The sequence below is a fragment of the Haemaphysalis longicornis genome, unplaced genomic scaffold, assembly GCF_048455015.1.
Source record: "Haemaphysalis longicornis isolate Haplotype H1 unplaced genomic scaffold, Haemaphysalis longicornis Haplotype H1 scaffold_57, whole genome shotgun sequence".
In the NCBI taxonomy this organism is placed as follows: Eukaryota; Metazoa; Arthropoda; class Arachnida; order Ixodida; family Ixodidae; genus Haemaphysalis; species Haemaphysalis longicornis.
The window spans coordinates 626,541-648,821 of NW_027526400.1; the positions used below are offsets into that span (position 1 = coordinate 626,541).

Below are 22,281 nucleotides of genomic sequence, written 5' to 3' on the forward strand. Positions count from 1 at the left end.
CTCCGCCCGAGCTCCGCGATGCGAGCGCCCTCACACGCCCGAGCACGCTCCTCCTCTCCCCTTGCCCTCTGCTACTCCCGCCCGAGCTACCACCTGCTCCGGTTGCTAGGCGCGCCACAGCTGTTGCTAGGGGCGAGGAGGAGCGCGGAGAGATAACACCTGCGGGCGCACGCCGACGGAGCACGACAACCGCCGACTGTAGCGGCGCGGGTCCGCCGCGCCGAGACGACGACGACGACGACGAAGGCAAACTACGAGGCGCGCGCTCACGTGCGCTCGCGCTGGAGGAATGCAGGCGCACGCCGACGGAGCACGACAACCCCCGACTAAAAAATGCATTCGCATTTAAAAATGCCCGCCAGGTGGGATCCGAGCCCACGACCTCCAGAATTCCGGTCTGGTGCGATGACCACTACGATACCGCCGGGGCTATTTGCCCCTACACTTTCTGGGGTATTTATGTTGAGGTATTTTTCTTTCCTGCGCTTCGGGGTGGTAGCCAGCGCCATTTGGAGAACTCGGGGTGAAGAGGACGTTCTTTTTAACCCCCGGGCCGTAACTTGAGGGTCTACGACATGTCCAGAGCGGACGACCAGCCTCGAACCTTCTTAAACTCCCTATGGCACCAAGACTGCCAGAACCGAGGCGCTTGCTATGCATGTATGCATGTAGGGAATCAGAATAGAAAATGAGGGACTCGTTGAAAATAAGAGAGAAATAAGGATTGCCACTCAAGAAAACCTCGGAAAGCAAAGGGGAGAATGTAGTAGGTCATTGAAACAGATACAGAATAATGAATATGGAAAGAAAAAAAGAAAGTGGAAAAAAATGCACGCCAGGTGGGATCCGAACCCACGACCTCCAGAATTCCGGTCTGGTGCGATGACCACTACGATACCGGCTGGGCTATTTGCCTTTACACTTTCTGGGGTATTTATGTTAAGATATGTTTGTTTCCTGCGTTTGGGGGGGTAGCCAGGGACACTTGGACTACTTGGAGTGAAGGGGACCTTCTTTTTAACCGCCGGGCCGTAACTCGAGTGTCTACGACATGTCCAGAGCGGTCGACCAGCGTTGAACACTCTTATGCTCCCTATGGTACCAGGACTGTAAGAACAGAAGCCCTCGCTATGCATGTAGCGAATCAGAATAGAAAATGAGGGACTCGTTGAAAATAAGTCAGAAATAAGGATTGGCAGTCAAGCAAACTTTGTAAAGCAAAGGTAAGAATGTGGTTGGTGTTGACACAGATAAGCAATTTAGAAAGAAAGAAAGAAAGCTGAGAAAAAATGCCGGCCAGGGGGGTTCCGAACCCACGACCTCCAGAATACCGGTCCGGTGCGATGAACACTACGCTACCGGCGGGCTATTTCCCCTCCACTTTCTGGGGTATTTATGTTAAGGTATGTTTGTTTCCTGCGTTTTGGGGTTCTAGCCGGCCCCACTGGGACTACTCGGGGTGAAGGGGACCTTCTTTTTATCCCCTGGGCCGTGACTCTGTTGTCTACGACATATCCAGAGCGGTCGACCAGTGTTGAACCTTCTTAAGCTCCCTATGGCACCAAGACTTCTAGAACCGAGGCGCTCGCTGTGCATGTAGCGAATCAGAATAGAAAATGAGGGACCCGTTGAAAATAACACAGAAATAATGATTGGCACTCAAGAAAACCTCTGAAAGCAAAGGGGAGAACGTGGTAGGTCATTGAAACAGGTAAAACAACCAGTATTCTTGAGGTCGTGGGTTCGGATCCAAGTTGGCGCGCATTTTTCCTCCACTTTCTTCAGTGCAAACATTAGTTTATTCATCAATTTATATATATATATATATATATATATATATATATATATATATATATATATATATATATATATATATATATATATATATATATATATATATATATATATATATATATATGTCCGGCAAGCAACCAGGTTCTGGCAGCCGCTGATCATACCATGAACCGCCAACATTCGGCAACCAGTGCTTCGGTATTTCTCCGGCCGCCCGTGTTCAGGCGCACAACGGCAGCTGCCCGGCTGCCAGATATTCAGTTGCCTTTCGGCTGCCGATGTTGAGAATAAAATCGGCCGGAGTACGGTTTTAGGGCATCCGTTTTTCCTTCGAGAAGCGGTGTTAAGCCGAAGGACGGGAAGCGACCGGCCACAGGATATCCGTATTCTTGTGGCAGTTGGTGTTCGAAAGGAGACCAGCCGTAGCGCGGCTGCCTCGCATCGGCTCTTTCAACGGTGAACCGCGCGTGCGGCAGCAGAAAATTCGTTTTTCTCGGGCAGCCGGTGTTATAAAGGAGACCGGCCGACTTACGGCCTCATAATGTACGTTTATCATTTGGTTAGCGGTCCTCGGCCGAATTACGGCAAGCGAATGGCCGCAGAATTTTCGGCAACCGGTGTTCTAGAGGAGACCGGCCTTCGTAAGGTATCAGGTTATACGTCATTATACGAACGGCGCACGTCTGGTCGCGGAGAATTCATGCACAGACGTGCTTGGAAGAAGATCCGCCGATGTAGGACCGGCTTTTCCCTGGGTGAAGAAAGAGCCGTTAGGAAGTCGAATTGCTCAGACACATTTTTCTCCCGCTCGGTTTTTCTACGTTTTAAATGAACGAACTAAGTTTGTCAAACAGTGATGAGTGCTCTAGGTGAACGGGCAAGTTGCAAGGACTCACCGGATATTACCAGGAAAGGTTTAGGCCATCTAAATGCCATTTATTGCCACAAGAAGACTGTGCCATAGCGACGGGTGAGCTAAGCCTCGCCAGTCATCGCCGCTACAACGCCTCGCCCGTAGGCTTCGTCGACGCATCAGCTCGAGGCTATTCGCCCACTCAAGAAATGGTGACCATTGGAGACATCGACCCGGCAGCGATGTCCGACCCGAGATGGCGGTGGTTCACCAAAATAAGTGGCCTTAAAGGGTGTCGAGCGAGCGGCCACCACGCAGGAGCTCAACGAGCGCCATGTCTAGGACTCCCCACCAAAGGAAGGCAAGGGCGCGCAAAAGCGCAAGTTTCCGGCTATTCTTCCCACAATAATACTGCGGAAAACAATGTGCACTATATTGTTTGTGATAAACGTAGAAGAGGCTAAGCTCGTGCATTGGTAGGCTCAACTTCGTGCCCTGCACTATGTTACTTCATGGGATTTTATGACTGTCTATTTAGAAACAAGTGTTATTTTAAATTTGCCATAACAACAGCGCCTTGTGAATGACGACGCCTGGATGTTAATTTAGTTGCAGTGTTTGAAATTTAGATTAGCCACACTTGGAATATGACTCATTTGTTTAAATATAATAGCCAGCATCCTAGCAAACACGAATTTCGTCGTGTTTTTCTTGCTCAACGGAGCTTGTTGAGTTTACGCACGATTTTGGATCTAGCAATAGATAAGCTCAAAGTAGCTGACTATTTTCTTGTGCGGCAAAAATGCAGTTGACGGTGTTTCATATCAACTTCTTTTAGTACATTGCTGGCAATAAACTTAATGCATTGGGTATTGCATGGATAGCCGAGTATATCTCTCTAAGACAGCAGCTGGTCGCTCGCAATGGTTGTTCGTCCGGATATGTTTCCTCGACCTCAGGAATTTTCCAAGGCTCAGTTGCGGGCCCTCTTTTGTTTGTGTGGCCTCAAATCTTTGTTAAAAATGTTCGCGAATGACTCTATTTACAGGACTATAGCGAATGAACGTGATTCAAAATACTTGCAGCATGATTCAAATTAATAACATCCTGGTGTGCTGATTCAGAAATGTCATTGAATCTTAAAAAGTGTGTTAACGTCAACTTTACAAGAAAACCTTCCTTCCAAATAAATGCGTACACAGTGAATTACAGTGCTTTAAAAACGGCTGGGGGATATAAATAACGAGGAGTTTATTTAACGAGTTGTTAGAGAAGTAGGCACGTTCACAACATAAAAGTAACGGCTGCACGTGTTTTTGGCTTTCCGAGATAAAATTTCAGCGCACCCCCACCTAACTTAAAAGAACAACCGGATTTCACTCATGTGCGCTTAATGTAGCAGTACGCATGTGTTTTCTGGGATCCCTACAGCAAAGAGCGGGTTGATACGCTTGAAAACATACAGAATAGGGCAGTGCGATTTGTATAAGGTATTGGCACTATCAACTTAGGATGAGGGAAAGTAAAAGTAAACTTAAATGGTAACACGGGAAAGATCATAGACGAAACCTGAGGTTGAAGTTTTTTCGTAATATCTATCATTCGAAAACTGGAATAGAAGGGGAGAAGTATATCTAAGCGCCATTCTACATATCCCAAAGTGGGATCGCTAGCTTGAAGCAAATTATTAACTTTCCTTTAAGGTGACGCCTTGCGCGATTCCTTTTATTTTAGATCAAGATGAGAGTGTAATTATCTTCCACGTATGATTTTATCCACTGTTTATAATGACAATTTTCACCGCGCTTTGTAAAATTATTTTTTTATTTGGTCTCATAGTTGATGCTCAGTGTAATGTATCTCCCTGCTGTAATACATGCAAGGGCAAGCAGGTATCAAATAAATAAATAAATAACTGAACAAATAAAAATAAATAAATAAATAAATAAATAAATAAATAAATAAATAAACTTGCGGATCCGCAAGTTCATCTCCGACGGGTTGAGAACCCTCCGCATTCAAACTTGACCAATGAAATATTTATTGCTTTATTCGTTGCAGTATGCAAGGTTTGCTGTATGAATACTACAATTGCTAAGTTATTTGTTCGAAAGAAAATATGAAACTCTTGTCTTACGCCTTTCCTTGCGTGAACACAGAGGCATACAACTGCAGCCATCTGAAGAAGGGCGTCATCCGCAACACCTCTAGAACTTCCATAACGTAGTACGGCTTTAGAGGAAAATTAAGTTCTTTTGGACTATTAAGGAGTGTGCACGTAACTCATGAAAACAACATAAAAATATATCGAAACTGAAAGTACTTCTTTACCCTCTTCTAGGATCAGCCCTGTGAAAGATCATCAGAAAAGTTGATCGAGTAGAAAATTTCTTTCCAAGAAAAAGGGGTAAATACTGGACATACTTTTTGTGTGAAGTAAATTATATTGAATGCTGCTGAGTGTTTTGTGGAGTACGGAACCGCTTCGCAAGGGCATTCGCACCGGTTTTATATACAAAAATACTGGTCAAGCAGCTGTTGTAAAAGTCGCTGATTTAGTCTGAGCATGAAAGTGTTGTCTTAAAATAAATTGCCTAAAAGCGGCACTTTCATCTTTGTGAAATTCAACCCACTAAAGTATGCGCCTTCCGCCCCCCCCCATCCTTCCTTGTTTATTACAGGTAAGCCGCCCCACAGAAGATATCAGGACCTGGGCAATACATCTATTCCAGCTCTGCAAAGAAATTAATATTTGCTGTATTCACCAGTAAAAGAGGCACATCAATTAAAGGAACGACCATTTGTGAGCACTGTTCAATAAATTAATTTTGGTGTAAACTGACGCTGATAATTAAGCCAGGCTGCGTTGAAGGCTGGACGGCTGGTTGTTGCAGGCAGGCTCACTTTGATTTGGGGGGAGTGGACCCAAAATGGTAGGTTTGTGCTGCTGGACAGCGCGATTGAATCATCTGCTTGCGCTGCATTCAGTGGTTGTCCACCGGCCTCAGTACAGTTAACGTACTGTGGCTGAACTACAATGCCCGTAGCACGGCCGAATTTCCGGCAGCTTTAGCCCGGCTGGAGTCCGATGACTGCATCTCGGATGTCCTCCGGTGGCCGTATTTCGGCCGCACACGGGGGGCTTTGGGATGGCCCGAGCCCTACGGCTGGAATCTGGCCGTATGAACGTAAGCCGGTCGACTGGCCGACGGACACTGGCCGTTGGACAGTGATGGGAGTACGGCCGTGTACGGCCAAAAGGCCGACATTTGTACACGGGCCGAACATGGTTGCCGGAGAAAGGCAGGGCAGAAAATCACCGGCCAAAGTACACCGGCTTGAGTAAGGCCGAACAGTCCTGTGCTGCCTGGGTAGATATATATATATATATATATATATATATATATATATATATATATATATATATATATATATATATATTGTTACGTGGCGGTAGGACAGATGACATGAACTATGGCCGATGCTGAAGCGATCTATTTACAGAAAGAGATGCAAGCTATTTACAATTTGGCCATCACAGCACGAGCGATAACCCCACGCCAACCGTCTTCGTCTTCGTCGGTGTAAGATGCCCATCGCACTAGGCTGCACAGTCCACTTCCTCGTCTTCTCGTTACATATCCCCCCGCCATCCAAAACGACCGTCCCGGTCGAGGTTACAGTCAATGAACCCGTGCGGTGAAGATGAAATGAATATAAACAGTGAAGTCCTTGCCGCCACTGCACACGCTGATCGGTTCATGAAGATGGGCCCCAGAACAGCGATGCCGCCGACGCCACGAAGGAACCTCAAGCTCTTGGAATCGCGCCGGAGAACTGGGCAGGGGAATGTCGTCGGCTTCTGGTCTGGTCGCGGCTGGTCTGGTCGGCTGGTCTCGTCGGATCACGGGCAGGGGACACCGGGCTGGGGAATGGGCAGGCCAATGGTTCACCGGGGCTGGGGCGGACCGACGCGATCCTTGATCCTTGAGGTGGTCGCTTCAGAAACCGAGGCGGGCGTAGCTGGAGGTCTACGAAGGGGATCAGAACCGCAACCTCCACCAAAACATGTTACGTGGCGGTAGGACAGATGACATGAACTATGGCCGATGCTGAAGCGATCTATTTACAGAAAGAGATGCAAGCTATTTACAATTTGGCCATCACAGCACGAGCGATAACCCCACGCCAACCGTCTTCGTCTTCGTCGGTGTAAGATGCCCATCGCACTAGGCTGCACAGTCCACTTCCTCGTCTTCTCGTTACAATATATATATATATATATATATATATATATATATATATATATATATATATATATATATATATGTATATATATATATATATATATATATATATATATATATATATGTATATATATATATATATATATATATATATATATATATATATATATATTTTCCTCAGAAGAGGATGCAATGGGCCCGGTGAAAATACCGTAAAATACCGTAGAGCGAACAGATGAAAGGGTAACAACCTTTATTGACGTTTCGGCCTGGGACAGGCCTTCGTCAGGCCTGTCCCAGGCCGAAACGTCAATAAAGTTTGTAAGTTTGTTTGTTACCCGTTCGTCGTGTTCGCTCTACGTGTTTTTTGTGTTTTTCTTTCTTTCTTTCTTCTGGATATTAAAAAAAATGTTTACCTCATTAACCGTAGTGAAAAAGAAAAGAGCCTAACCACACCCCTATGCCTCCTTTGGCGTTGTAGACTGCTGACCTATCTTTCTGTATTTCCTCAACGAGCCCCTCATTTCCTTACTATATTATTCGTCGAAAGCCTAGCGAGGGTCTCGGTTCTGGCAGCCTTGATGCCTAGGTAGCATAAGAGGGCTTCCCGCCAGTTACCCGCTCATGACAGGCTGTAGACGTTAGAGTCACGCCCCTGGGGTTGAAAAGAAGGTCCCCTTCTCCCCGTGTAGTCAGAGTGGCGCTGGCCACCACCCTCAAGCGTCAGATACACTTCTAGTAAATATAAATAGCCCAGAAAGTGAAGGAGAACACAGTCGCCCAGATAGCCGAATTGGTAAGGCATTCGACATGTAATCGAAAGGCGTGGGTTCGGTCCCCACTCTGGGCGCGTGTTTTTCTTTCTTTCTTTCTTCTGTATATTTAAAAAAAAATGTTTACCTCATTAACCGTAGTGAAAAAGAAAAGAGCCTAACCACACCCCTATGCCTCCTTTGGCGTTGTGGACTGCTGACCTATCTTTCTGTATATATATATATAGGGAATGGTAGTGTTCTAGGTGACGGTATTACGGTAGGCACTGAGAGGACCAGCCGGAGCGATGATCACGATGCAGCGAGCTATCAGAGATCGTGGCGCGTTTTCCACGAGGCCGGTGCTATTTCCTCGTAGCAAATATCATGATCCTTACCGTGTAATCGAGCACGCATCCCCAGTGAACTACGTAGTTGAGCCGCGCACGTTGTCTCCGGACCTTCGTTGTCGCGGTCGCGAAACTGTGCACGTTGACCGTCTCAAGGGCTACCACGAACCGATGGTTTCATCTTGCCCTTAGGTAGCCAGGATGGCTCCTTTTGTCCGCGGGGGGTAATTGTAGTGCAAAAGATTCGCCCATTTAGAGTATGCTATCGGACATTGCGAAGGACGCACTTTTCCCCGTTAGTGTATGGTCTGATACCGTGACCATGCGCCATAATGGGTATGTAGTGAATGGGGACTGTGAAGACGAAGTGGCGCTCATACACGACGTAGGACGGCGACTGAAACGACTGATCGTATGAGACGGCTTGGCGGCGACAGTAATGGGCGATATGGCCGGCGACACGACACACAAAGCATATGGGAGGATTATCAGGCATTCGCCACACGTTTGGCGCATGAGGTGGTGGTCGGGCGGCGACATTGACGGAAGCTGCGGCGATCGTGGGGCGCAAAGCGGTGCCTGCCTGCGAGGTCGTAGCAATGCTGCTGTGTAAGGTTAGCGACGGCGATATGGGAGCAGCCACAGGCCCCGATGGGCAGGCCGAAGGGAGAGCTTCGGCGACTTGTTCCCGTATCGCCTGCTGAAGTGTTGAAGACAATAGGGGCGGTGATACCGCAGCGGGCGCACACGATAGAAGAGATAGTTGACGCCCGATTTCATGGCGAATAAAATCTTGATTGCGGGGCATCAGGGAAGAGTCCCCGCTGCTGACGACCAATCCCGAAAGGGGCTCTCCCGGCTGTGACGCTGAGCGCCGCGTGAGAAGCCGCTGCTTGCGGAACTCGTCGAATCCAGGCTGCGGAGATGACGGGAACCCGCACCTATACCAGTTGAAGAGATGTTTATTGGCAGGGAATGGTAGCGTTCGAGGTGACGGTATTTAGGTAGGCACTGAGAGGACTAGCCGGAGCGATGATCACGATGCAGCGAGCTATCAGACATCGTGGCGCGTTCTCCACGAGGCCGGTGCTATCTCCTCGTCGTCTTCACAGTCCCCATTCACTACATACCCATTACTGCCCATGGCCAGCGTATCAGAGCACACCCTCACGGGGCATAGTGCGTGCTTCGCAGTGTCTGATAGCATACTCTAAATGTGCGAATCTTTTTTTTTGCACTACAATATATATATATATATATATATATATATATATATATATATATATATATATATATATATATATATATATATATATATATATATAGGATATTGCGCCTAAGATAAAAGCCTCAGAGCAGACGCCGTGGCATTCGATCTCCGACGCTTGCTTGCGTACGTCACTTTGATGACTGCTGCTTCGCCGCCCGTGTATTCTTTTGAGTTGTTAGGGGAGCGCAAGTTCGCTCCAATAAACTTGTTTTTCTTGAAGACAACTGCGTCGTCTTTGGCAACGTGACATCTGGTGGAGGTTCTTGGTTTTGGCCTGTTGGTGGAAGATAAAGAATTGAAGCACTAGGACAACCGCGACAAGAGAGTAGACACACTCAAGGTATAGAGGAGACCTACATAACGCTCCTATATGACATACATTAAGAATGTATGGGCAGGATAATCCTTCCCAAGCTGCGCGGCAAGCTAAGAGCCTTACGTGCGTGGACTGGCTTGTCCCTGTGGTTCTAGCGCTTCAATTCTTTGTCACACATGCCTCTTTAATGCGTCCCAAAGCTCTACCCAAACAGCGAGTAAAGTGCAAAAGCTTTGCGTGCACCCTTTTATCGGCAAGGGGTGCACCCTTTTATCTCAAATTTTTGTTTACCCCCATGGCGTGATTTACCTTTTTAACTTTTTGAAGCGCATTTGAATGGAACTGTCAGATTCAAAGAACACATCTGGAACGGTAATGTACAGGAAAAGTTCGTATATACGGAGGGACGAAATATATAGAGTCGATGACACAATTCATACTCGTGAACCTTTCAATGCATAGAATTTTAAGTGCGAATGCACTTCTTAAGCGAGCCTGAATCGTCCGCCGCCGTCGTCCGCATAGCAACAGCTGCGGGTGCGCGCGCTCCTCGTCTTCCTCCTCGTCTTCCCTAGCAACGGGGGGAGATGGGCGCGCGCTACTCTCCTCCTCCTCTCTCCGCTCAGTGACTGCGGGTGTTGGGCGCCTCCTCTCCACTTCGGGTGGGAGAGCTCTCGCTCGCGTAGTGGGCTCTCCGCATTCCGACGCGTGAGGGCGCTCGTGTAGCTGTCGCCGTAACGGCGGGCGCTACTCTCCTCCTCCTCTCTCCGCTCAGTGACTGCGGGTGTTGGGCGCCTCCTCTCCACTCCAAGATCACGATATCCACCGTAATCGCGCAATCAACAACCGTGCATTCGCACTTACACACTCTCCCCCTCGGGGAAGTGCGAGGGAATTTTTTTTGCCGAGTACACTGGCAGCCGGCATTTCCACAAAGATGCAGATATGGTGGTTTTATCAGATTTAAACATTATAATATTGTAAACAAAACTGTTGGAGGAGCGGTTTTTTGAAGAAAGGAAAGTCGTAAAAATAGAATAAGTAATTTTTTTCTCAGAAAACATCAGATCAAATAAAAAATGAATGTTACACGTCTCGCCCAAAAAAGAAGAACAAACTAAAAGGGCAGAAAATGAACGTTGGAAATGCTATAAAAATAGAAAATATGAACAAACAGTGTAACGCACTTCATTTAAACAATAATACGTAATTGGCTGTTGTAAAATATTTAATTTGCATAATAACCTATATAAAGATAATTGTTTGAAAGAAAGTTTTGGAAACAGATATTAGAAAACCATTTTTCGAGAATAAAGTCGCAAAATGATAAAAACGTCTCCTAAAAGTCACCCCCCCCCCCAAAACAAAAACAAACTAACGAAGGCTAAACTAGAAACGCCCCGAAAAGAACGCTGTTGCAATGCAAATAAAAACTGGCGAAAATAAGCAATCCTGGTAACGCCCTCTAATTCGCTAAAATGCTGGTTTGGAGGAATTCAGACACGTAACATTTATCATAGCGAAAATGGAAATATCTGGTCCAGCAGAACCGGGAAAACAAAACATACAACAAATTGAAACGCTCAAAATTTTCAAAAGTGCACTGACGAACACAAGTTATGAATGTTGTATATCTACCAGAGAACCTAACGGTATTCCTAAAAAGGTAAGGAAAGGACGATGAAAATACAAATAAGAATAGCGAAACAGGGCCTACTGTTTTCTACTTCTTGCATCTGCGTCAAAAAAACATTAGGTAAATAAAGCAATTAGAGCTCTGATGGTGTTAATCATTGTTAAAATCATAAGAGAAAATTTAAAATAAAATAACCCAACTTATTTACACAGTATAATAAGCCCCTTAGCATGTCATCATAGACTACAAAAAACGTTTGATTCAGTAAGCACCGCAGCAGCGCTGGAAGCATTGAAAGTCCAGGAACTAGAGGAAACCTACATACCACTCCTAGATTACATATATTACGACTGTAAGGGAAGGATAATGCTTCACAAACTGAGCGATAAATTTACGACCCGAAAGTGCGCACGACACGGTGTTACCATGTTGTCAACGTGTTCACAGCATGTCTGGGGGGGTGGGGGGGGAGAGGTATTCAGGAAGCTTAACGGGGAAATCACAAGAATAGAGATAACCGGAGAATAATTGTGCTGGTTAAGGTCATGCATACGACATAGTCTTGCTGAGTGAGTCTGCGGAACACCTGCAAAAATGCTTGAGGAACTGAAAGAGCGGCCGTGGGGCTAACGGTAAACACAAATAAACCTAAAGCAACGATGAATAAATACGCTGAAAGCGCCGATTCAGCGCGTGTGGGGAAAATATAGAACAACTGGAAGGTTATAACTACGTCTGACCGGTTGTGTTGGCTGTTCCCACCCCAATAAAGAAATACGGTGTAGATTAGGTGTGGGCTGTGGTTCATTCGGCAAACACTCCCAAATAATGAAACGTAAGCTACCGCTATCACTGGAAAAACGAAAATACAGCCAACGCGTCCTGCCCGTGAAGACATACGGAGTGGAAACTTGGCTTCTTAGTAAACAACTTGAAAGCAAACTAAGGTCGGCTAAGCAGGCCACGGAAAGAAGAACTATAAAAGTAACGTTAACAGAGACGAAACAAGGCTTCGGGATTAGAGAACAAATTCGAGTAGAGGGTATCATAGTTCAAATGAAGAAAAAGACACGGACCTCGGCTGGCCAAGCACTTAGATGAGATGACAACCGGGGGAGCACCAGGGTCACAGATTGGATACCGTGAGATAGGTCTCGAAGTAGCACGAGACCAATAACTGAATGGAGAGGCGCAATAACTACATTCAGAGGCAAAAAATGGACTCAAGCAGCGCAGGACAGGAGCGGCTCGACGTCGACGGGAGAGGCCTTCGTCCTGCAGGGGATCAAACAAGGTGTTGATGGTGAACAGATGATTTGGCTACAAATCGACAAATCCGGATGCAAGAAACTGACAATGCAGACAAACGGCGCAAGAATGCTACGCATTCGTAGACAATTATCTGAATTTCTGCAGATTTTTAATGCTAAAGAATTCAATGTAACTTTAGAGAAAATTGGGTATCTGGTGTCACCGTTACCTTAGGATGGTAGTTAAAATTGCCCGGACAAGGCAACCTTAAAGCAAATAAAATAAAATTGAGGAAAGTTGGATCTGAGACATAAATGTCGATTCGTGAGCATGGAAGTACTACACGCATCCCCTCTACCATCGCGGAGCGTGGACTATCGGAAGTAAAGGTGCCCGTAGTGAATATGTTCCAGCCTTCAATTTAGAAACATACGTTGAAGACGGGTATAGAGGCCTACAGGAGACATTTTGGCGCGGTAATGACAGACCAAGCATTGCGCGTTTCTGCCAACACAGAATGTGTAGTAGAAGGCGAAGGAAACCAACCATAAGAAAAAACTCCTTCAGTCGGACCATACCCATTGGGATAAAGAAGAAGAAAAGCAAACAGGAAACAAGAAAACTGATAGGAAGTACTACCATAAGGACGATAATTACAGGATATGCGATTCGCTGACTGTACACATTTCTGTAGTATGTCAGTGCGGTCTCTACAGCGATAGACTTTGAGGAGTGTACCTTAGCCGAAACTGTGGAACGTGGTTGCGCATGAAGATAGAGGAATTAAACTTGTGTACCATGCAAGGTATTTCTGAGAGGTGTCGCTTGAAAAACGTCTCAGTAGAAGAGAGAAGGGAGCATTAGAATTCCGCAACGTAAGCCCTGAGGCAGATGCTCGCTCGACGTAAAACGACACTCCGCCGACGGCACTGCTCCAACCCTTGATACGGCGGAATGGCACGCCAGGAAAATATTCCTCTCGTGACAGAAATATTGTCTCACATAATCACGAACAAGGACATAATCACGAATGAGCTACCGTTAGACATAAAGGATCGCGCAGCTTAAAATCAAATGCAATGGCTTTGCAACCCCACACGTCAGCAGTCCTTAGGGTCTCCATTAACTCTTTCAAAGCGAAGCTTTGTACGCCTCACTGACGGTGTTCGGTGTCGCGCCAAATCACGCTGCAGGAAAGCCAACTTTACACAATTGGTTCCGCAGAATGACGGAGACGAAGATGACGATGACCATGATGATGGTAACGAGGTACGGCACATCACGAGCCTCAAAAAAAAAAAGGAAATGCTTCCTGTGGTCTGAATCGGATCTGGGCACCTCGCCTTATGGAGCCGACAACTTAGCCATTTTTAGGGCTGAAAAATCTTAGGCAAATCTGACGGAAGAAATGAGTTGTAACACATGCCATGGGCATTCTAGTCATCAGCATTCTGGTAATTAATAATTCATTTTACATTAGAACAAAGTCTTTTCATTCCATGGAACCACTGCATGTCTTACGCTGTCTTTCGAAACTGAAAACGGCCCCTTACCATATTGAAATTAAGCCAGTCACGCACTCATCACGCAGCATTTTTCCGAGCCCATCGGTGTATTTTTGAAACGCTTGTCGCATCTTTGTTGAGACAAGTGGTAAATTTGAGGCGGAGGAAGCAAAGGTGATAAAACTGTGCGTCTTTGCGTCAAACGTTTCAGACCCTTCAACTTCGTATAACCGTGTCATGAAATGAAACGGGAGACGACGACGACAAACCAGACACGCTTTGCGGGTTTGTTTCAAAACCCCAAAGCACTATTATCATCAGCGTCTTGCGGGGTCATTCACCCCGCCCTACCCGCCCCCCCCCCTTCCCCCCTACACACACACACAGGAGCGGGTCAATGAAAAGCTGCCAGCGACAGCGGCTGGCGCGAGAAGCAATCCCGTGAAGCACACCGAGAGAGTCGGAGTGTGGAGCGTCACCGGGATGCACGGCAGTCGGGCGACCCGACCCGTGCCGTGTCCCAGCAGGTCCTCCACAACCGCAGCCTCCAGAACTTCTCCTCCACAAGAAAGTCCGGTGAACGCGTGCATTGGTGAGGCAGCCACGCCCCAATACAGCTGCATTCGACACCACTGTGCTACGGGAGCTGGGCGCGAGCTCTATCACCAGGGCCTCGACAAGTTACGTGGATGTTTTAACACCGAACCACCACGACTGCACCTCTGGGACGCCAAGTAGGACAACCCCGTTCCCGCAGTGAACCCTTACTGTGTCCCCGCCGTTGTATACCGTACTTTGGCTGTTTCTCGTTTGTTGAACTTGTTAGCGTTTTCTATACCGCGTTATCCCAGTCCCCTTCTATACTTCAGCTCCCCAATGCTCTTTAGTTTCTCTGTCCATAGTGTGTCTATTTATTTGGGTTTTTGGGTAGAACATCAACGTACTCTCGTTCACAGTTTATACTTGTATTTATTATTGTTGTTCATGAACCTGACAACCGCCAAATTAAAAGTCGAGCTACAATAGGTGGCCTTCCAACAATAAACCCCGCTGTGGTGCTTACGGTTTTGGATGGTGTACCGACCTGTACTTCTAAGGCGGCTGCTATTTAGCATGTAGCATGGTTCATGGTGTGCTACGACCGTTTTACAAAATTTTTATTTTGATAACGTTTTAAATCCCGTAAGTCCCATTTAGGATACTAGGTTCTCTTCCGCTGTGAACACCCGCGTCCCAGAAAAACGCTCATAACGGAGTCCTGGAGTTAAGACAGCGGACAAAAGTAAACTGCAGTTGGTCGTACCTTACTGAATCACATGATTTGAAACCAGGCCAATCAACGACTCCTTTGTGGGCAAGAATCTTCCTGCGGTTGACGCGATGCTCTTTTTCTACTTGTTCAGCAAAACTCCAAACCAGGCCCATCTAAATTTTCCTTCAGTCTCATCTGTATTTATAACGGCTCTAGAGTTGAGCGACAGACACCTATTCTTGGCAATAAAAAGTCCTCACTTATACACATTGTTTTTCAGTCTTTAAGTTCTCTAAGTCCTATTGAAGGCAGAAGTATCGGCAATATCTAAAATTTTGCTTTAGTTTCTTGACGACAGACTTTCACGTAATATGTGGATTTGGTATGATTTAACGAATTCAAGATAACAATGTAAATACCTAGTGCTTTGGGCATTTTATATAAGAAATGATCAACATACCAATCACGGAAGGCAACAACGCCAGAAGTACAAGAATGAATCCGCCGAAGTTCATTTTCGAATTATTAGAGGCTCTTGCCGGTAGTCAAGAATTTAAGGGGTCCGTTTATATAGGCTACTGCGTATATTTTTCCTTTTGTTTGTCAAGGGAAGCGTCTTCTGTCCTCATTGTTCAGTTAAAATAATACTCTAACAAAGTTGAATCCGTTGTCCTAGTCTTTTACTTGAAGATGTAAAGCACAACAAAGTTTCACACATTTCCAACCAGTTTTGTGAAGCACGCTTTGATTAATTATTCTATTCAATAAATTTTTGATGCTGAATATGAGACTGCAACCATTGCAAAACGTTCCGGAAAGCGTCTGCACGAGAAGCAATCGCAATAATGACAGGTTCTTAAGGAATATTTTATCTTACATTATGTACATGACTGAATGCTTAGGCAAAATGCTAGCTTTGGCTTTTGTGAATGCGGGACTGTCTGCTTGCTAAGAGTACGGTAATGATGAACAGCTGGATATTTTAAAAGAATGCACTATTGTTGCCATTTATTTCCCTTACAGAAGTGTCTCCAGTAAAAATTCCTTTAAAGAAAATAAACAGCTGCAGCCGTAAGAATAAAAATATTTTTGAGCTATACAATCTACTGTGATTAGAAGCAGCAACTCATTCGGTTGCGGTGGCTTTGGTTATTTATTTTAGGATCTAACACGCGCTGTTTGCTACCCTTCACACGTGTGCCTAAACCAGTCAGTGTATATAATGTCGAGTTTTCAAACGGCGTGTTTTGTTGTACCAATAAAACCAATGTAATTAGACCACACAGGCTTAAGGGGGTTTGGGTTGTTGGGGTGAAGGTGCTAACAGTAATATTAGTAATGAAGTGAAAGGAGCCTTTGCAAAATACCATTACGCCAAGTACTGATATCTCTGTGCAAAACGCGCGCAGGCCTCCGTACTAAAAAAGTTTCGGTATATGAACGGGCAAGCAAGTACTCAAGAACATTTGCCAAACACAGTTCGCTCCTTTTGCTCCTGTAGGTGTGTAAGTTTTAAAACTCTCGCATCAGTGAGGCCTTCCAGCATGGCAGAACTATACTTCGGAAATATGAGGTCTCTACGTTTCGAATTTCTAGCTGGCAGTTGGCGAATAACTCAGACAGGAGTGAGCCACTTTTTTTTAGAAGTATATATTATACCCTTGTCACAAATTTACCTCGGAAAGTTCCAAAATCTTACTCCCAATTTGTTCAAACAAACTTGCAAAAGTTTGAGCACGAAGAGGAGTAGGTGAAATAAAAGTTTTTTTTTTCTAAAATTAGAGGGAATGGGCTTGCCGCCTGAGTACAGTTAACTGTGTGCTTTCGCTGCCCGTGTGGCCCGCTAGATGAGGTTTCGCTTGTACTGCAGGTTCGAGTTGGTCAGCGCACATTTGAAGTGCCCGGGAGTAGGTGAAGGAATTCGGGAGGCGTGCATGGTGTGGACAGAAAAATAGTCGATGAGGGTAGGGGCCGGAGTGTAGAAGTCAGAACAGTCTTAGGGGAATACGCCGCAGAACGGCTTGCTGCCGTCACTGGCGTTGGGCAAGCGTTTATTTTGAACCGTGATCAGATAAAATCAGGAAACATCACCAGCACGTGGCGTATTTTGGGTCTCTCACAAGGCCATCTCGCGCGGCGGGGCCGCCGGGCGTCGATCGCACGGCCGTGTAAACGAAGTCACAAACAAAGATCATCTGCTACGAAGAGTGGGCCCGAGAAACCCAGTGCGCTTACGCGAAAAGCACCCACGTTGTCTCACGTTGTCGCAGCACGAGTCGTGCTTTTCGTCTCGACATGCATTGCACAATTTAGAATTGGCTTCGGGTTCATCGTTTAGCAAGCACTCCAGCGGCTCGTATCGCCGAGCACGGGGACACGATGGTAATACCCTCGGTTACGCCATGCATATTATCGAGCGATTGACTTCAACCAGGACTTGCACCAAGCCCGGCACAGCGTATAACTCCCGCTGCCTTGCCGGCCGCTGGCTTAGCGAGAGCTGAATCGCGCTGCAAAATAGATGAGGAGGTTGTTATCATGTATGCTTTTACGAGCAAAACATCCCTATCGCTCAAGCTGAATGCGCAATCAAAGTACAAACTCAAACAGCCAAGCTACGTGACCGTCACTTTCGAAGGAATTGCAGTGTTGCTGACATATTTTGACTGTGACACACACCACCATGCCTCAAAAAGCCCTACACCAGCCTACACTATATTTTTAAAGACGATAGTCTTTCTTGTGCTACTTAAACCAAGAAATTGTGCTGTATGTCTGTTTGTCTGTCTGTCTGTGACTCGATTCAGCCACCCGGCCAAAGTAATACAAGGCCTGCGCAATAGTCTTCTATAGTCGCAGCTAAATCTACACGTCTAAGTCCGGTGTAATGTTCATACTTGTCAACATTGTTGAAGAAGAAGAAAACATTACGCGAATACAAGACAACAAATTAATACAGAAGTGATATTTGCAGTGTTCCTTTATAAAAAATCATACATGCTTGATTTCTGCCAAATTAAATACTTCATCAACTGCAGAAAAAAAATTCACTCCGCCGTCGCCTGCTGTCACCCGCGCCACTATATCTTCTGGCGCCATTTAAAGAAATCAACGGGCAGCAGTTACGAAAGTTTCCACAAGATAGGGAGGGCGCTGCGGTCGTCGACGAGAGCAGACGTGCTCACATCGGCTCCGGCTTTTATGACCAATATTGCAGTGCTATTTATTAGTTATCGCCGCATAACTATTACCAATGTGTCCGTGAAGGTGCGGGTCATCAACCAGTACCAGTCGCTAAGAAAAGGTACGTTTTTCGCCAATTTTTCGGGACTTTTCTGGTGAGGCCCGGTGGCGTTCCGCCAAGCCTAATCGAACGGCTGGAGTCCACAGCTAGCTAGGCCTAACCTTGGTGAGGGAGGGCCGTCGTCCTCGGACGGCGGCTGTACAAACATGACGACCAAAATGGAGATGTCCATTGTTCGGGAACCGGCGAATTCCGGCGTTAGCCAGATGTGTATTGAAGTTGAAGGGGAAGAAATTTCTTCCGAGGAATTCAACGACGGTGCGGGCTGGTCGCACGTGGGCCAGCGTATAAAAGCCCCAAGCGGCGAGGTTACTGCCCCTCGCCAGTCGAGGCCTACGACGAAGAACTTCGCCAGGAATGTGAAAGCTTCGGTGACGAGGGCAGCAAGGATGCCGGACGTTCTACCTAGGGAGGAGACCAAGGTGGTGGTGCGGCCTCGGGGAGGCCTTAACATCGCGAGGACTCAGACCGCCATCGTGGCATCGGCAATCATGGAGGCGGCGAATGTATCAAGGGAGGACGGGGCAGCGGACACCTTCTGCCCCAATTTGCAACAAAACATCATGGTGGTGAGTACCCCCGACGATGCACGTGCTTTACTTTACGCCAAGATACAATCGATCTGCATTGGTGGCAAGGAACATGTGGTTGGCGCATACCAAACCGCGCCATATGGCACCGTGAAAGGAGTGATTAGAGGAATCCTGATTGAGGACTCCCCTGCCGCGATCGACCGGAACATTGTAAACTCGAGAAATCCCCTGGCACTTGGAGCGAAGAGGATTGGTAGCTCGACATCAGTCATCGTTGCTTTCGAGGGCCTGAAGGTCCCGAATTACGTGTGCTACGGTCCCGTTGTTACCAAGGGCAGCCTATACCGAAAGCAATTGGATGTGTGTAAACAGTACGGAAAGGTGGGCCACCGTCGCGACGTTTGTCCGAACCCTCACGTGAAGACTTGCTTCGCTTGCGGGGCCGTAAACCCCAAGGACGACCATACCTGTACCCCCACTTGCAAATTGTGCGGCGGGCCACATCTGACCGGAGACAAGGTTTGCAAGAATAAGTACAAGACCCCATACGTAGTTAGAAAGAGGGAGTGGGAGCGCAGGATGGCCGAACAGCAAGCGATGCAGCAGCAACAAGCGGCGCTCGAAGCTGAGGAATTTCCAACGCTGAAATCAGCAGCCGCAACAGCTGCCGGCCCAGCTGGTCGCCGTGCATCGCGTTCCGCCTCGAAGCGCAGGGGCAGCGAGAGCAGACGGCGTAGCGTTAGCCGTAAGCGATCACAATCACGTGACCGCGTGAGTTGGGCCGATGCAGCAAGAAATTATGCTATGACAGCACAGGGGGGTACCACCGCCACCACCTCCAATGCCACCGCAACCACCAAGACCGTAGGCGGAAACAACAGCAAGACGAAGGAAGACGAGGCGATGAGGGTGTTGAAGGAAGCCAACGAGGAACTCCGGCGCATGAACAACGACCTCGAGACGACAGTCATTAGGCAAGAGGCGACAATCAGCAAGATGTCAAAAGAGATCGCGGAAATTAAGAAGCTTCTGACGACCCGTTCCTCCAATAACGAAACGCCCCAAGCGGTGCCATGTGATCCCACACCCAGCAACAGCAGTGCTGCACCACCAACATCCGCAGCGAAGGAACCGGCGCCCAAGAGACGAGCGATCGAGAACCTGAAGGAGCGCAAGCTCAACGATAGGGTGGACAACCTGGAAGACAAGGTCGACCGAATCGAAAAACACCTTGACGGCCTCGAGGACTATATTAAGACAACCTTCATTAAGATGATTTTCGACAAGTTCGCCGACATCGAGCAGACATATCAGCAGCTAGCGAACGCCATACAGCAAATCACAACGCAGCAGTATAATCAGCAACAATCATGGCCCCTCCATCAACAGCAACAACAGCAGCAGTGAAGGGTCTGGTGACCTGGCACTGGAACTGTAACGGTTTCGCTAGCAAGAGGGCAGTCTTGCAGCAACACATAACACAAGTAGCACGCAAGCCTGATATAATCATGATACAAGAGACTCGAACCGACGCGGTATCTCTCCCCGGTTACAGGGCTTACACCAACTCACCGGCGGTAGAGGAGTATGTACATTGGTTCGCAAGGGAGTCACCTTCATCGAACATGAATTGCACAAGAGTAAAATTGAATACACTCTCATCGAGGTCATTTCGGGCAAGAAACACAAGAACAGCACCTTTCTTCTTAACGTCTACAGTAGCCCTTCGCACAGTAAACAAAAGTTCAAGACACTCCTGCACAAAGCCAGCACCACGGCGGGGACCCACAGGCTCGTCGCCTGCGGGGACTTCAACGCGGCGCACCCGGCATGGGGATATAGCTAAGCAATTGGCCAAGGGGCGAGATCTGTTTCAAGACACAATAGACCTGCGCTTCACCGTCACCACGGACCCGACGGATCCTACGAGGATCGGAAACTCCGTGGCCAAGGACACGACGCCCGACCTCACGTTCGTGAAGAATGACGAGAAGGGCAAGATCACCTGGCGCAACACGGGGTCCGAGCTCGCCAGCGACCACTACATCGTGGAGGTCATCATACCCGAGAAAGTCAACGCCTCGGAGGACACCAGAAAGCACAAATTTACTGATTGGGATGCCTTCCGTAGCCTGTTACCCACGGAGGAGGAGGACATCGAGAACATAGAAGAATGGTCGGCCCTTATCGCGGGGAAGATCACGGAAGCGACCAAGATCAGAGAAACGGACGCGCAGGTCGACAAGATAGACAGCCGCCTGGCGCACTTAATTCAAGCGAAAGAATCCATCCTAAACAGGTTGAAGAAACAACGGTTGAATCGGCGACTGAGGAAGAAGGTAGCAGAGCTGAATCGCGCCATCGAAGCCCACTGTCGCGTGCTATGCACGCAACAGTGGAATGAAATCTGTAGCGCTGCGGACGGGCAGATGCATTGCGGCAAGACCTGGAACTCGATGCGGCATCTGCTCGACGAGACTAAAACAAAATCCCATCAACGCGACCGCCTCGCAAAGATCATTCACAGAGCAGTCAAGGAACACGGGGAACCAGAAGTAATCAGACACATCGACAGCAAGTACCTCCCAGTCACACCCACGGACAGGCATCCCGACTACGAGGGTGAAGCCAAGAGAAGCTCGACCGCGACATCAGCGTCGAGGAGGTGCGAGCGGCCCTGCATGACCTGAACAGCAAGTCAGCGGTCGGCCCGGATCACATCTCGAACAGAGCGCTCAAGAACCTCAGCGATGCGGCCATCAAGAACCTCACCGGTTACTACAACAAGTGCTGGAGGGCGGGGTCACTTCCCCAGCAGTGGAAGGCTGCCAAGACTATCCTCATCCCCAAGCCGGGCAAGCCACCGAACACGGACAACCTCCGGCCCATCTCGCTGACTGTCCTGCGTGGGCAAGCTGTTGGAACACGTCCTCATGTGTAGGTGGCAGGACTACTTGGAGGAGTCAGGACTGTACCCCGCAACGATCATCGGGTTTCGGCGTTGCCTTGGCACCCAAGACGCGATGATTCTGTTGAAAAATGAGATCATTGACGACAACCTAACGAAAGACACCAAGGCCATCCTGGGGCTGGACCTCCAAAGCGCCTTCGACAAAGTGAAGCACTCTGTGATCCTAGCCCAGGTGTCCAGACTCAACATGGGCGCAAGAACCTATAACTACATCAAGGACTTTCTGACAGGTCGGACCACCGAGCTC

At 47.6% G+C, this 22,281-nt stretch overlaps 1 long non-coding RNA gene across 1 annotated transcript in view; it reads right to left on the reverse strand.

Annotated features, from left to right (window-relative positions):
• LOC144140951 (uncharacterized) overlaps nt 1–15,763 on the reverse strand; it is a 67,331-nt gene extending 51,568 nt beyond the window's left edge. Inside the window, exon 1 of the long non-coding RNA XR_013316398.1 lies at nt 15,687–15,763. This is a non-coding gene — a long non-coding RNA (uncharacterized LOC144140951). The remainder of the gene's footprint in view (nt 1–15,686) is intronic.
• Between the last annotated feature and the right edge of the window lie 6,518 nt (nt 15,764–22,281).